The sequence below is a fragment of the Pleuronectes platessa genome, chromosome 15 (assembly GCF_947347685.1).
Source record: "Pleuronectes platessa chromosome 15, fPlePla1.1, whole genome shotgun sequence".
Taxonomy (NCBI): Eukaryota; Metazoa; Chordata; class Actinopteri; order Pleuronectiformes; family Pleuronectidae; genus Pleuronectes; species Pleuronectes platessa.
This window is the reverse complement of record NC_070640.1, coordinates 19675513-19691650: the sequence shown is the minus strand read 5'-3', so window position 1 is coordinate 19691650 and position 16138 is coordinate 19675513. Positions and strand designations below refer to the sequence as shown.

The window sequence follows — 16138 nt, the reverse complement described above, 5'->3', positions numbered from 1 at the left end:
CGGCAGCCTCGGCATCAGTAGTCACTCTCCCGCTCTCCTCTCCTCTCCTCTCCTCTCACACACATACTCGGCTTCCTCTCTCTCTCCCCTCTCTCTCACCCTCACACATACACACACACATCGGTGAACTCGTTCAACTCCCCTGCAGTGCCTCCTCTGCCGCTGCAGCGAGGAGAAATGAATGACTTCTCAGAACTCCCACATTTATCACAGGCGGTTCCTGTAAGAACTGGTTTCAGCCAATTAATGAGGAAGTGAGTCGTACCCAAACTGTGTCATCACTGGCTGGGACCTGGGGGGGATGGCCCACAGGGGGAGGGCGCTCCTGTAAGACGGCCCATATTAGGAAACCCTTTACAAGATTTAGCCACCAACTACAAGCACACTACTGAACTCCCCCCCCACCCACCTCTTACACACACACACACTCAAAGAAAAAAAAAATGACGCGAGAGACTGCGGAGAATGCCCTAGAAAAGCGAATCAGTGGCCCATCCCTGGACTGGAGTTAGTGATTAATCACTAAACAAATACATTCTAAAGACCTTCACTTATTCTCTTTTTTGTGTGGCTATACACTGATAATTACGTCCCCTGAGCTGTTGTTTCAAAGCCACCTTTATGCTCCACTTTTATGTCTTTTGTTCGTGTCCGGGGGCCATCATCAAAGCCCTGGGACACATCAGAGATCTGAGCGCAGGTTTGCGTGGGCAGTCATGTCATATACGGTTGAGTTTAGGGCTGGTAACTTTCTCTGATGGAGAAAAGTAATTTCCGTCCTCACCAACACACACACACACACACACACACACACACACACACACACACACACACACACACACACACACACACACACACACACACACACACACACACACACACACACACACACACACACACACACACACACACACACACACACACCCCTATCTTGTGGCAAGATTGTGTTAAATGAGATTACAACAAGGAAACCTTTAAGTAATGATTAACTGTATACCAGGTAATGGTATCTGACATGGGACCGTACTTAAAGCAGACAGGAAGTCTAACAGATGGGCCATGCTTTAAATGACACAATAGAATATGTTCAGGACTCGCGTATCAAAAATCAAGCTACAGTTTGTTTTTTTGGGAGGGAAACAAAGCCTCCACTTTTCCCATCCCCCTCTTCAGAAAAATTCCTCACATCTCCACACCTCAGAAACTCACCAAACTTATTCAAAAATACACAACCTGGATGAAAATCCACATGTGGGTTTGAGCATGTAAATACTCAAACCCACAATAATAATAATTTTAGATAACACTTGAGAAACACAGGGGTTCAGCAGATAAAAGCAAACAGGCAAGAACAAAGAGCGAGAGAAACTGTTTTGAGAAATGGCGGGCAAAACCATCTCCTACACGATGAGCAATACTGAGTCATGAGCCTGGGCAAATCCAGCAACAAAGAAGCTCAGAGCTGCTAGTCAAACACGTTTTAATGCCTCACAGTCAGGACCTTCTGACCATTAAAGATCTCATGGTTTTATGCTTTTTTGGGGAATATATTTTCACTTTCTGCTGAACATATGAAAGTGTTGGACTTGAAAAGTGTGTTTAGAATTGATCCGTGAGTACCTGTGCCCAGCATCTTTCTCTGTGTGTGTGAGTGTGTGTGTGTGTGTGTGAGAACAGTTCAGAAGATTATCTTCCTCATAGCTGGAGTCGAATGAGAAATGTGTGTAACCTGTGCATGCATAAAATATGTGTAATAAATAGTATCATGTTGAACAGAAACAGTTGTAAAAGGTGATCTTCATTCTCAGTCAAATTTGAGAGAGTTTAAATACTGTTTTCTGAGTTGAGGACAGAAGCAGATACAAGTAAAAGTATATAAACATATGATGGTAATTTCACAAATAATAAGCCTGAACTATTTACTCAGCAGTTACCGTTGTTTGCTAGAATCTTTTGCCCCAAGTAAGAGTGACAGAAAACTAACTTGTATCTTTCATCCTGGGTGAGACTTTGGAACTATGTGGCCTTGAGAAACAAGGAAGTAAATTGGTTTTAAAGAAACTGTTTACAGAACTTTTAAAAATGCTTTTAAGTCAGATTTTTACACTGTTAAAGCTTTTGACTAATTTCTTAAAAGACTAAACTGATCATGCCTAGATTTATGGTGAGCATAATTTGGTAAAAATCTCTGAAGGAGTCTTTTTGAACAGCACACATACTGTTAAGTTCCAATCATTTTGTTGTTTAATGTATTAAATGTATATAATTCAGCTACGAGTCATGATTAAAATTAAGCTCAGAGATTCATGTCTTAAATTCTCTTTTATCAGCGGAATCAACACAAATGTACTTAAAATAACTCAATTAAGAGTTCTCTTTAGTTTTTATTTTCATTTAATGTGGTGGCAAAGCAGAAAAACCAACAATATTTGTTGTACATGAATTAATGATAATTTGAATGTGTATTTTGTATGTGTATTTTATATGATAATGTTCTTTTATTTGTGGGTCTGTGATAAAACACATAAATTATATAAATTTAGTGTCCAACATGCTCCTGCAGTTAATCTGAGCGGATCTATAAACTGTGAAATTCTTTCTCTAAAGAGCAAAATATGAAATAGTTAAATAATAACAATTACAACAATAAAAAGTCTTAACAATGTAGGTGGTTTTACAGCCATAAAACTCTGCATGTGTGGATCCTCGTCTAAAACTTTACAACTGTTGTTCTCCAATTGATTAAATTACTTCCAGAAGCTGTGCACAAAGCACAAGAAGCTTCATTAACACACGTTATAAAATGATTCGCAATTATATATATATGCACCATATGTATCATACTAATAATCCATGCTGTTAGTATAATTTACATAACTGCATATATTTGTAAACCTAAGCAGTGAGTGATAATTTATTGTTTAACCAACATCAAATTGGTAACGTAGGCTTCTAAATATCAGGAGAAAATGATCGTTATCACTTTTCATTTACTCACTAAAATAAATCAATAAATGAAGTAAAAAAAATCAGGATATGTAGCTACCAAAAGTAAATATTTTTAACACTTCTTAATTATTATATTCTGATGTCATGAACAAATGAAGTTAAGGGGAATTACATAAAAAGAAGCTTCAACATTAGTGACTGTATGTGACTTGGGGCGAGAAGCAGAGCAGCCTAAACTGTTAAGTTTATTTTTCCCCTACAACAGGTAGAAACCCGTCTGACCCATTTGAATATATGAGTTCAAACAAAACAGAGAACAAACTGAAAAAGGACATGGGTCATCCATACACACTTTCTTTTTTCAGAGGGAACACTGCTTCACCTCAGAAATAAAACACAATTTGACCAATATTTTTTAACATGTGAAGCTCTCGTCCAGAGATAGAGAAGAAACCAGAACACCACCACTGTCCGACATATGCCAGCAAATCAATTTTTCCTTTTTCCAAATCCTGCTCAGTTTGGAGATTCAGCACATTTGTGTATGAACAGGACAAAAGTGGTTGACAATTTGCATCAGACTGTTGAGTAATATTCAACAATGCCACCCTCAAGTTATTTTAGAGTCAAAGACATTCTTTGACAAGTGCCTTAAACAATCAAGGCACACATTTCACTATGAGACCAGCAATTCTGACGCATCTCCACATTTTTCTGAGAATTAAAAAGGTGGCACATTCTGGATTTGCACCTTTTACAGTGTAAATATCAGATTAAATCTACCTAATAGCAACTTCCTTTTCAGATATGCAACTTTGAAAATAATACTAGGTACCGTATTGCTCCGTATTTGGTCTGATCATGAAGAATGGAAATCTACCAGTGATCAATCCAGCCTTGAGTATGAAAATATAATCTTGTCACATAACTTTCCCTCTTCGATACAATTGCAATAACCAGCGTTTAAAAGTAAACCTGGTCTGAGAGTTAACCTGTCCAAGGAATTAACTAAATAAATAGTTATAAATGAGGAGATAAGCTCTCAAAAAACAAGGAGATGAAGAGGGAAAACCCCAGATCTCTTAGCTTCCTGTTGCCTGATTTTAGCTGTGAAGGGTTTATTTTGTGTACGACACGTCAGCCTCTCATTTTTCAGTCTAAAACTATGATTTCCTGAGCTGTTCATGTACTGTGTCTCGGCGTCATGGGGTCGTTTGGTGAAAACTAAATTCCACAGGCCATGAGTCAGGGCGACCTTTGAACTGTCTGTCTGTTCTGACACCTCAAAGGGCACGTGATCATATATACGTACAGACTCATAAAATCACTATTTATGATGATGAATTTGAAAGCCACTAATACGCACGCACGCACACACACACAGGCCCTGACGGATGATAGAGGACAAGGCCTCACATGACAGACAAATCCTGGCCAGGTCCAACTGGTTACGACATCATCACAACAACTAGCTTAGGCAATCGCTAGTGTTACCCAATGCTCCGCAGGGCCACAGTTCACACCTAACATAACAGCAGAGACACTGCAAGACGCACACTGTGGCTTGGCAGAGTTCTGACCTGAGGTACTGAAACTCTGACCTCTACGCCATCACGAAACACTGATGATCTGACTAATTTTGTGTTATCAGCTGAAGGTCTGATAAAATATTAGTGCTCCATTTTGATTTGACTAAGTGTTGGAATAATGAAATAATGAAATTATGGGAGGAGGAGTGTGTCTACTTTAGCGTCAGGAAAATGTTGATTAATGTGCACATGTTGTAAGGTAATCTCTGTGTGTGTGAGCGCGTGTCGGTTCCTCCTCCGGTACAACTGGGCTTTTTCCAAGTGACTTCACCACTAAAGCATGGAGCCCACTCCTCGATGGAGATCCCCCTGCCCAGGGTGTTTATCACATCCCAACTGCAGAGCCAGCACAACAGACACACGTACGCACAACCACACACACACAGACTATCCTCTCAGGTGCCCGCAGTGCTGCCAGGAAATCAGGAGCTCCAATTATAGCAGTCTATTATTCCTCTCACTTCCCAGACAGGCACATAAAACAGCCCCCCAACCCCTGCGACCCCTGCCAAGGTTCAGGTCGGCATGTCCACACAGACCCTCTTGGCGTGGGTGTGAAGGTGTTCAGAGTTGCGAGGTCACTGGGTGACCAGGCCTGGAACCTTCCAACGGTGAGAAAGATTTGTACAATGAGTCAGATGTAAGTGGAGACACATCCAGACGAGTCACACTGCCACTTGTAGAGTGGCAGCGACAGGCAGGCTAGAAATAGAGGAGGAGGTAGAGGAGAAGAAGAAGAAGAGGTGTAGAGCACCGCAGGTTACGCAGAGTCTCCAACCGTCCTATGATGTCATGTTTGAAGATCAATGGCGACATTGTTTCTGTGGAAGAACGTCTGGCCCTCTGTTCAAATTAACACCTGATTACTTGGTGATAACCACACCTATCGAACTTCTATTTTAATTTAAACTGTATTACCCCAAATGGGACATTTTGCAGCCGTCAGACAACCGGAACATAAAAGACTAATTAAATGAACCCATGAGGACATGTTGAATAAAAGTGAATGGCAGAAACAGACCACAGGAACATTGTCACTAGCTGGAAAAGTAATGGCACATGGAATAAATGAGAACTTGATGCTGTTTGAGGCCTCACTGTCCCATAAACACAATGTATGTCACTAATTTAACACAGCAGGGTGACAAGTGAGCACAGATGAGATGTGTGGAACTTTACACTATACAATATATACTGTGGGACTGTATAGAGTCTATGTGGTTCATATGCAGAGCAACATGCTGCTCAGACGACTGCAAAGGTTACTACGAACCTCTCAAAAGCCACAACGTGCTGTACATCCTCTGCTTTAAAAAAACATGCTCTACTCTGCCTGCTGTGTAAAGAGGAACGCAGCATAAAGACAGACAGCAAGGTCAATTAAACCTGCTTTTTGTAATGAGGTTTGTACATGACAGAAGTCAAATAAATAGTAGCATTGTGTGATTATAAGTGATTATAATTGATTGTTTGTACATATAGGCTTGCATACGTGTTTACATATTGCAGAGGTTGTGGTTAGAAGCCAGCGAGGGCAGAAAAGTGAAAGTTCCTTGTGTCTGCACGACAGTTACATACTACAGCATGTCTCACTGCGCTGGTACAGCACTGAACTAATGTGGAAAAAGTGCTATCTAGAGGAATATTACATACATTAGTTATGTTATGTGATTGTGATTTAAGATCCCATAGCAGTCTCATAATAAACTGTGTCCCCAGTGTTGAATCTTTGAAATTTGACACAAAAGATTTATGGCATCTAGGATGAAACAAATAAAACAAAGCTTCCTCATGATTAATATTCACGTTGCTTTTTGTCATCAGGATAAGACCAGACACAGATTATTCTAAAGCTGCACAACACTGAGGATATTTACAGTCGGAATTATCTCATGTCCTTACTGTCTCTCCCTCTTGGTGAGTTGTTGCTGTTGTGAACGGGGCTGATGCTGGACAAAGAATCTGTTTTGACTGAGGTGTGAGGGGCAGGGCGGGGAGGCCGAGTGGTCCAGATGGCTGCCCGGCCGGCCTGTGAGTCAGGGCCTGTCTGGGATGACTCCTCTCACAGAACTCAGATACAGACAAACACATACACTCAACAACTGCAGCGCACATTACGACGTTCATGGGATTTACAAAACAATACACTTCAGTGGATGATGCTGATTAAGAGCTCAAGGTCACGTTGTGTTTCCCTGATAAATGAGCTGCTCTAAAAATGAATCAATGGCTTAACTGTTTCCAAAAACAACATGCAAGTCAGTTGCCATCCTGATGAATAAATACATTAGTAATTTCATAGTCTTGGCCTGAGTCTGTGTAGGAGTGACTTGATGAGCAAGCAGAGTGTGTGGTGAGGAGAGTGTGACACTGAAGACCAATACAATGAATCACTGATGAATAAAGTCCTGGAACACACACTGTGCCTGAGAGGAACAAATGACACCCATCCTAGAACACACCTGTCCCTCTCTTTGTGTCTAGCACACACACACACTCATACACAAAAACGTTCTCATCAAAGCTAGAGTTACATTCAGATCTCGGTGCATCTCTTCCCTGAGGGTATTTGTGTGTTATTGACCACAAAACTAGGCCCACAGTGCACAATCTGAACAATAAGTCTTGAGCGACTGAATGTCATTCTAAATGGCTGTGGTAAGACCCTTCGGCTCAGAGTCAAACCTCACTCTGACTGTTACTGCCTCGGTATTTCTGTCAGAGCTCGAGGGCCAAGGTAATCAGAATGGAAGTGGGTGAAATGAGAAAATAGACACCCCACAGAGCCTTACATTAAATTTAACGATGCTGTATAAAACGAGAGTGGGCTGCGACCTGCCGCACCATCCCTCGCCCCTACCAGGGGTGTCGTAATTGATAATTGGAATTGACTACCCAGAGCACCAATGAGTGTAGAACCCATAGAAAAATCACGGATTAAATACTTTACTTTATTTGCAGTTTTTAAATCTATGTAATTATTGTTACGGACATATTAACATTTACTTACTATTTTGGTCCTTAAGGTCTGACAAAACATGCAAAATGGTTTATTCTGCACATCCGCACCTGCGCTGCTGTAAACGCAGCTAATCGCACAGTACGACTGCTGATGCTGGAGGCTTGAGAACCTGTAGTGAGTTAGGGTCAGTCAACATCAGGGTACTGATAAAAGGAAAGAAAGGAAAGCACAGTGAGCACAACTGACACAGTTTAATAATGGTTTAGCTACAGTACACTTGTTTATGTGTTACAGTAACTGGTTGTCTCTGGTCGGATGTTATCATCTATAGAAAAACAAGACTAGATCTTTAAAGGGTGCTGTAGAAATATAATCGATGTCATTGTAAAAAAGGATATGCCTGTATCCACAACCTATGATAATGGTTTAATCCAATATCTGTATGTTACTAAATAGAAAGCCGATCAGGGCATTTTTAGAGAATATATTTGAGAGTTTGTTTATAGTACAATATTGATCAGCATCAAAGCAACATCTTATCTTTAAATATTACCTAGCAAAGCTTAACATCATGGACCATGTTATTAGTAATGTATCTGAGGATATAAGACAAGGTGAACAAGTATACTGGATACTAAAGATACTATCTTTGTCATCATTTGCAGCAGCTTCCGTAGTTTATATTATAGTTGTATGACCCCTCAGGTCTGTCATTGTGGCAGATAGTGAGATTTGATAGTGGATGGATCAAAGTTATTCTGATGTAGTTTTGACGATGTTTTGTTGAACAGGATACTCAAAGCAAACCAAATTTAATCAATGTAAAAATATCATAGTAGCTGTAAGTAACAGAATGTTTGGGAAAAAGGGTTGAAATATGGAAGGTCCATACGTTTGTGCTACATCCCTTTTCCTGCTGTTGTGAATGTGTCCGACCTGGAGAAACTCCTGCCGTGTTGTTTATGTATTATGTCTGAAAAAAGCTTATGATGTATAATTTGCGCTAGAACCAATAAATACCTGTGAGTAGCACAGTTATTTCATCCGGGTGGATGCTGATAGTGGGTTTCTTGTCTGGTGTGAAAGGGGCTTTGGTGTGGGCCTGAGGAAGGGAGGGCAGGGTCCAAAAGGACTGATCAATACCATCTTTGTCAGTGTACGTCTCAGGGGACCAGAACACCTGGTTACCACTAGGAATGGTTAACAGGAAGCTCCCATAATGCAAAGAGGATTGTCTATATGTAGTATATATGTAGTACCAGCGACCAAGGTAAAGAACACGATTGACATTTTTGACTTTTCATCAACTTTACATTATTCAACACAAAGCAATCTGCTGAGGTGCAATAAATCACCATAACTAATATAACTTCAGCTAATGACCTCAAGCACTTCATTCCATTTGTATTGTGTTTTGTTCGATTCGATTGAGAAGATTCTTTGTCCAAAATTGGTGCAAGCTACTTCATACAGATGAATATGATGAAAGAGAAAAAAACCTTCCTTGTGAGTTGACAACTGTCACAGCTTCACACCACGCACATTCAACCCAGCCAAATTTAGCGTGAAACCCACAGAGTTTCTATATGAGGGTGTGTGTGGGGGGGGGGGGGGGGGGTCTTTTCAAGGTACCATTTAGTGGAAATGAGCAGTAACAGATTTTCTCCAGTAGCTGCAGTTCTTTGGTAATTGTACAGAAATAACTGAACTACTGTGAAAAACATCTCACATCTCTCACATTTCCACCAACCCAGGTTCAATTGAGTCACTTTAGAATGAATGTCTACATGAATCTTTGGTCACGTCTAAGCAACTAGAAAATAGGAACATAAGGAAATGGATAAAATGCATTCAAATGATATTAAGATGAATCCAAAATCACGTCAGGTTCTTGGAAGGATTTGTAACATGAAAGTTGCTGTAGCTATCTCTCACACACACACACACACACACACACACACACACACACACACACACACACACACACACACACACACACACACACACACACACACACACACACACACACACACACACACACACACACACACACACACACACACACACACAGGTTGAGGTTACCTGACATTCACATTACAGTAAAATGTTGATTCTGATTCCTGTGAGCATCTCATCCAACCCCCCCGGCTGCCCTGCCCTGACCTGAGACTTTGCCCCGGCCTCCCTCTGAGCAGAGCCGCCTGCTGTGATCCTCTAATGGCAACACCCTTGTGTGGCAGGAACGGCCATCTGCAAGTCCATTGTGCAGGAGTCCGATGGAAATGTGTGCATTCTCATGGAGATGTGCGAGGTTACCCCCAAGGCCCCGACACACCGGTTTCTACCGGATTACCTTAAAATCTCGACTCTTACTCTCTGCATCTCAATCGCTTTCTCCATGTGAGCCTGACAGTGATAATCCCTCCCTTGACACATGAGTCTGACGGATTTGCTAAAGTCAGTACAAGACATGGAGAGTAGCTGACTCAATCAAGATGATGGATTATTGAGACCAGTCATTTAAAACACCATTGTATAGGTGATGAAACTGTAATAATGTCTCTATCTTCTCACTTCCCCTCTTTTCCTCCTAAACTGCCTCACACTTTGACCTCTCCCAGATCTCTTCAGAAACTAAACCAAGGACACACTAATACGTTTTAGTTCTGAAACCCACCGTCTTTGCTGCATTTGCGTCTGGTGGTCTGCATTTTTCAAGCCCCTAAAAAATTTAGACTTTTGCAAACCGCCGTTGGTCTTGTATAGTTGCTCTAGGTTTGCATATTAGTCAGGCAAAAACTTTTAGAAGCAATGACAAAGACAATTGGACCTTATTAGTTATTATTGACGATTTCAAGAGTTGCTTATATTTATAAACAAAATGGTGATTGCCTCCTTTCCCATTGACAGTACAGAACCCTCGCCCCCCATCGATTGTAAATAAATACATTCTGCAACCATCTTCAAAACAGATAATCTGCTTTCAGCTTGCACTGGGCATGACCAGTATGGGAATAGTCATGTCATATGCATTTTCAGCTGTGTTAGTATGGACAGAGATTATTTCTGATACAAAACTAAAGTGCTCTCTGGATGTAGCTAGTTTTGGATGTGATACGATTTTTTTAAATTAAAATGTATAAGTATTTGACTTTTAGTCACCAATGATAAGTTGGAAACACACTGGGGTCCTGCAGAATTACCAGCACTGCAATGCCAACAGGCCCTCATCCCTACAGCTCTTCCCATAATAACGGAAGACGGCTTTCTTCCTGTTAACATACTATCACATAGCAATGGTTGCGGAAAAAGTGGCATGAATCAAGAGTTAGCAATTCAGCCTAAACACAGTGACTAACCACAGATCAAAGGAGGAGACAGGAGGCCCAGTCTGCGAAACCAAAAACAGGAAAACATGCCATTCCCTTACTGCATGCACTTGTTGATCTTGAGCTCTAAATCACCTCACTGGCTTAAAACCCCCCAGTTGAGATAAGACAAAGGGGGACGGGGAGATTAGGTACAGATGAATCTGCTGCCCTATCATTATGTAGAACACAGCAGCAGTGGCCTCACCATTCTCTGATACTTGTACTTGTAGGGGTATTGACCTAACCTATACAATAAATCCAAGGGAAATCAAGATAATAATTTTAGGCTTATTCTCAGGGTGTTCAGCGAGAGACCCAATGAAAAAAGCTTTATTGACATATGTGTGATTTCATGTTGAGTTTATTTTTTAATTAATGTTAAATCTCAAAATACCAGTTTTAAAAGATGGTAAGTCTTTAAAAGAGGAGGTAAAGGGTAAAATACAATAATTTAGGTTTAAAAAATCTGAATTAAACCTCCTGACAAATTACTACAAATCTTGATCAAAGCCTTACTCAGTGTGAGTTAGAATAATTTAACTATGGTGATACACGCATGGTTTATCTAGAAGAGGAGGCATCTGTATATTAGTCATAGGACGTAGGAAACCTAACAAGTCTGATCAGATACACAGTTCCAGCTTCTCCGACAGTTCTTGTTATCACCCCAAAAGGCATCTGAAGAGGGTTTCATTGTGACTTTTCCAGCTCCAAGCAAAACTATCTTTATTATTGTTCTACTAGCGCTGACAGAGGGTTACAGGTTTAATCTTACAATGTTTTGCATGCCGAGAAAACAAGAGAGAAAATCATCTGCCAGAGATTCTGTAGAAGAATCTGTCTCCACAATACACATGAAGAACTACAACATAAATTTGTTGAAAAAGGAAGAACACTTCACTTGAACTGTCAGGACAGAACTTATTTTCCACTAAACCTTTTTTTTGTTGCATCTCTAAAAAGGAATATCAGAAACTCATAAATGTATAATGGAAATGTTAAGTCACTTAAGTGCAAGATGTTCTAAAATGGTCCTTTGCATCTTGTCTACATTTTATTTCCAGCTAATAAAAAACTCTGGGGTTGGTCATTTTTCTTAACAGAGGTGATGAAAATGGCTGTTGACAGTTATAGAGCCGTGTGACATTTAAACCTCAGACCCAAACATCTCCCGTGAAACTGGAATTCAGTAACACACTGTTTTCCATTTGTCATCCATAGAAATAATCCTATAAAAGGCCCTGTTTGGAATTAAGATCATTACAAAATTTAACTGAGTCAGACACAGTGACTATATCATGATGCACAGCTCTGATTGCCACATAAATTCTGTGTTGCAAAACTAAAAAAAATATTTTCAAGGAAATTGTGGCCACTCCTTTTTGTCTTGAATAAGAACATCATCCAGTGTCATGAATGCAGGACTATCAACCAAGTTAAAAGTTGATCAAATGATACAGCAGTGCTGTGCTGAATATTGTACTTGATGGTCACACTACAGCATCCAGTCTGTGTTAAAATATATAGATCTGAGGTCATCATCTATAAGCTACATTAATAGACATTAGAACATGCAATTAACTAGATTCACCAGGTAAAATGACTTTTCCACAAAAAGCATCTTGATAAGGAAATATTTTGTGAGTTTACAGATTTAATAAGTTGAAATATGACGAAATAGCTACAAACTTGAATAAAGAAGTTAATAACATAAATGTAAATAAAAAAACACCCTCCAGATATTTGATAATTTGAACTTTATAATAATTTTTAATTTTAAATCCTTATTACAAACAGGTTCTGCAATTTGTCACTGATTTCTGTTGCCGTGTGTGCGTGTGTGCCAAGCAGCTCACCTGGTCAAAAAGCAGGAAATGAATTGTGCACTATTGTATTATGTCATACAAGACTGAAATCCCCACGGCCAAAGTCCAACGGGAACTTCAGTCACACACACAAACACACTAGACGAAAAACAGAGGCACACAAACAAACATAGAAATGTTTAAACATTTCAAGACCGATGGAAGACAGCAAGGATATTATGAAAGGATGAGACTGAACAATTATTACTTTAAAATCTTTCAGAAAACAAACAAATTCCCATAAACAAGAAATTAACAGAAAATGTTTTCCATTCACTCCAATCAAATAAATATAATATAAAAGGCCAGGTACTAAATTCTTCACTGAAAATGTCAGATTTATTTAAAATATGAGTTGGTGGGAGCTAACATGTCGGAAAAGTACAGCGGTTCAAAGGGTTAAAAAAACAAGATATGTGGAACTTTATCTTTTAGAAAAAGAGCATACAAATAAACTGTTTGTGTGTGGGTGTGTGTGAGGGTGTGTGTGTGTGTGTGTGTGTGTGTGTGTGTGTGTGTGTGTGTGTGAGTGTGGGTGTGTGTGTGAGTGTGGGTGTGTTTGCGTGCGCAGACATGGAACTGTGCATGTACACAGCGGAGGGGACAACTGCAGGTGCCTGCGGTCTGTCTGTGCCTGAAGGGGTTAAAACCGAAAGGCTGTCACCCATTCATAAGGTGATGTGTGAGTGAGAGTGAGAGTAAGCGAGGCACAGAAAATGGTAGGTGAAGGCGGAAAGGCCTCAGTGAGGAAGGAAGCTGACGGTTGAGAAGTTGTGACAAGGGAAACTTCCTTTAGCGAAAAAGCGGGTAGTGAGTCAGACTGAAACCTGTCAATAACCAATGATCTGCTGCTCTGACTCTGCAGCTCAATGAACTGTGACTGCAAGAGACCTGGGACAGGTCTCACACAAACACACACAATATATATATATATATGTCGATATATATATATATATGAATACACAGACACACACATTTACAATGGTTTGTATTTATATATAAACATTCATATACAGTATATGAACACACACAAAATGTATGTGTATATATATATGTATGAATAGAAACACAAACACACACACACAGATCTGTCTTTGTGAGGGCACTTATTGGCACGATGCATTCCCTCGCCCCCCACCTTAACCTTAACCATCACAACTTGATGCTGTAGGTTCTAGGCTCAAAGTGTTCCTCACACACACTATGGATGTGTATACATATATTAAAACACACACACACACAAGATATACAACAATTTACTTTGTATCAGTAAAAGAGGATTATATGCTGTTTATAAAAAATCATCTGCAGAATACGTTTGCCTCAAAAACAATTTTAGAAATGAGGCAAATGCCCAAACGGACAACATGGCAAGAAAGAGAGCTGATGCAATCTCATCGCCTGATTTCACCAAGTGTGTGTGAGAGAGACCAAGTTTGCACGACTGTGAATGTCAATCTGTGTGTGTGTGTGTGTGTGTGTGTGTGTGTGTGTGTGTGTGTGTGTGTGTGTGTGTGTGTGTGTGTGTGCGTGCGTGTGCGTGTGTGCGTGTGTGTGTGCGTAATAAATGGCACTCCCACTTGCAGGTGTGTTGAGGGCAGTTTCCAGCTGCAGCCCCTGGCATCTCTACAAGTACACCCATCATAGCACCCATCAGTACCTAAACCCAACACCAAGACTCTTTCAACTTTTATTACATCCAGCCTTATTTTGAAAAGACCAGCGGCTGTGCGAGTGTAGGAGTCATTCTTATAAATTTATGGAAATGGTTTTGTGTTTTTTTTAACATTTTTTAAACCAATCTCTCAGTCCTACAACTTCATGGAGCTGGTACAGAATATTCAACACAGCAAAATAAGGTTAACTGACACCGTTTCCAGATGGGCCTCCAAAAACACTGATATCTTCTTGTGAAATCTCTTCCAACCAGCAACTCAAACCGGATTTCTCTTTCCAAGACGTTTCAGCTTAGTAAGCACTAGCACGTCTACCTGAGAGACATTATTTTGTCAAAAAGATAACATGTCTCATCTAGACAACCAGAGGTAGCCCTCTGGGATCAGGTATGAAGGTAATAACCATCTATGGTTGTGCTTCATCACAGATAAAGCAGAGAGGAGGTTTATGTGATAGACAAGAGTTCATCCTGTCCTGTGAAGCAGCCAGAACATGTTCACACCCAGAGTCATCCAGTGGAAAAATCCCTGCTATTAATCATTATGCAGACTATAACAGCGGAGTGATGAGCCAAAATGGAGAACATGGGACAAAACCTTTGTTTAAAGATATACACAAAGTATTTAAAACAGCACAAAGGAACAAGACATCTTCCAAAAAGTACTTCAAAGCCAACCCCTGATTATGTGATCTTCATCAGTGTCAAGAGGAAGAGGAGGCAGGTTTTAAACAAACAAATAGAAATACCCTGTATGCCGACACCGCACCCCTCAATCATAAGATTCTACATTACCTATTTCATGTGTGATCACTGCACATCCCACAGGGTTGTTTTGGACAGCAAACACACACATGCACACAAGTATACACACAAACACACACACACACACGTTGAGTCTTACTCACCCGATGAGGGAGACCATCTGCTCCACTATGTGTTTGCTAAAGGTGATGATCACAAACAGTTTCTGTATGACAAAGACACACAAAGAGCGAGACAGTTACTGAACCTTGAGGTCAAAGCAGTGCATGCATCATAATTGATCAGTAATTCCTTGAACCCCCCACCACCACCAGCTCTCTCTCACACACGCACGCACACACTCTGCCATTATTTCCAAAAAACCCATGCCACGCACCAACCAAGGCTGACCCCCCTTTTGGTCATGGAGGGCAAGAAATGAAAGGCCTGGGCTTAATGACACATCACCAACACAGTACACTAGGTCAGCATATCACAGTGGCTGTCATCAAATGTGTGTCTGTGCGTGTGTAAAGTAACTGATGATAGAGAAGTGGGGGAATAAAAAGAGATGTGTCATTTTTTCACAGGGGGTCTGGATGCTGGCTCCTGTCTGGTCTGATTCCTGCTTAGTCACCGCGCCAGCAGGGACAGACAGGCGACTGGGAGCCATTCTGGCTCACGTCAGCCTTGTGTCCTCCTGCGGGGGAGCAGGAACACGTGCCCACTAACTGACCAGCTTTTTCAAGGTCCTTTATTTGCCCTATGAGTTGGTGTAGGTTACTGTATTCTTCTAAACAAACATGCGTTTTGGCAACTAAAAATGTGGCTTGATCCAGTAACATCTAGGTTGACTTCAACATGCCATTAGAAAGGCTTAACTCAACAGAGCTTTGGCGGGTCCATCATTACAAACTCATGTTGTGCAGAAAAGGATTGTTCAAACCCACAGAACCTTATTTTAAATTCTAGTCCTGATCCCA

The 16138-nt window shown here is 40.6% G+C and overlaps 1 pseudogene; it reads right to left on the bottom strand.

Annotated features, from left to right (window-relative positions):
• Positions 1 to 421: 421 nt before the first annotated feature.
• Positions 422 to 16138, bottom strand: part of LOC128456645 (vacuole membrane protein 1-like) — a 52766-nt pseudogene continuing 37049 nt past the window's right edge.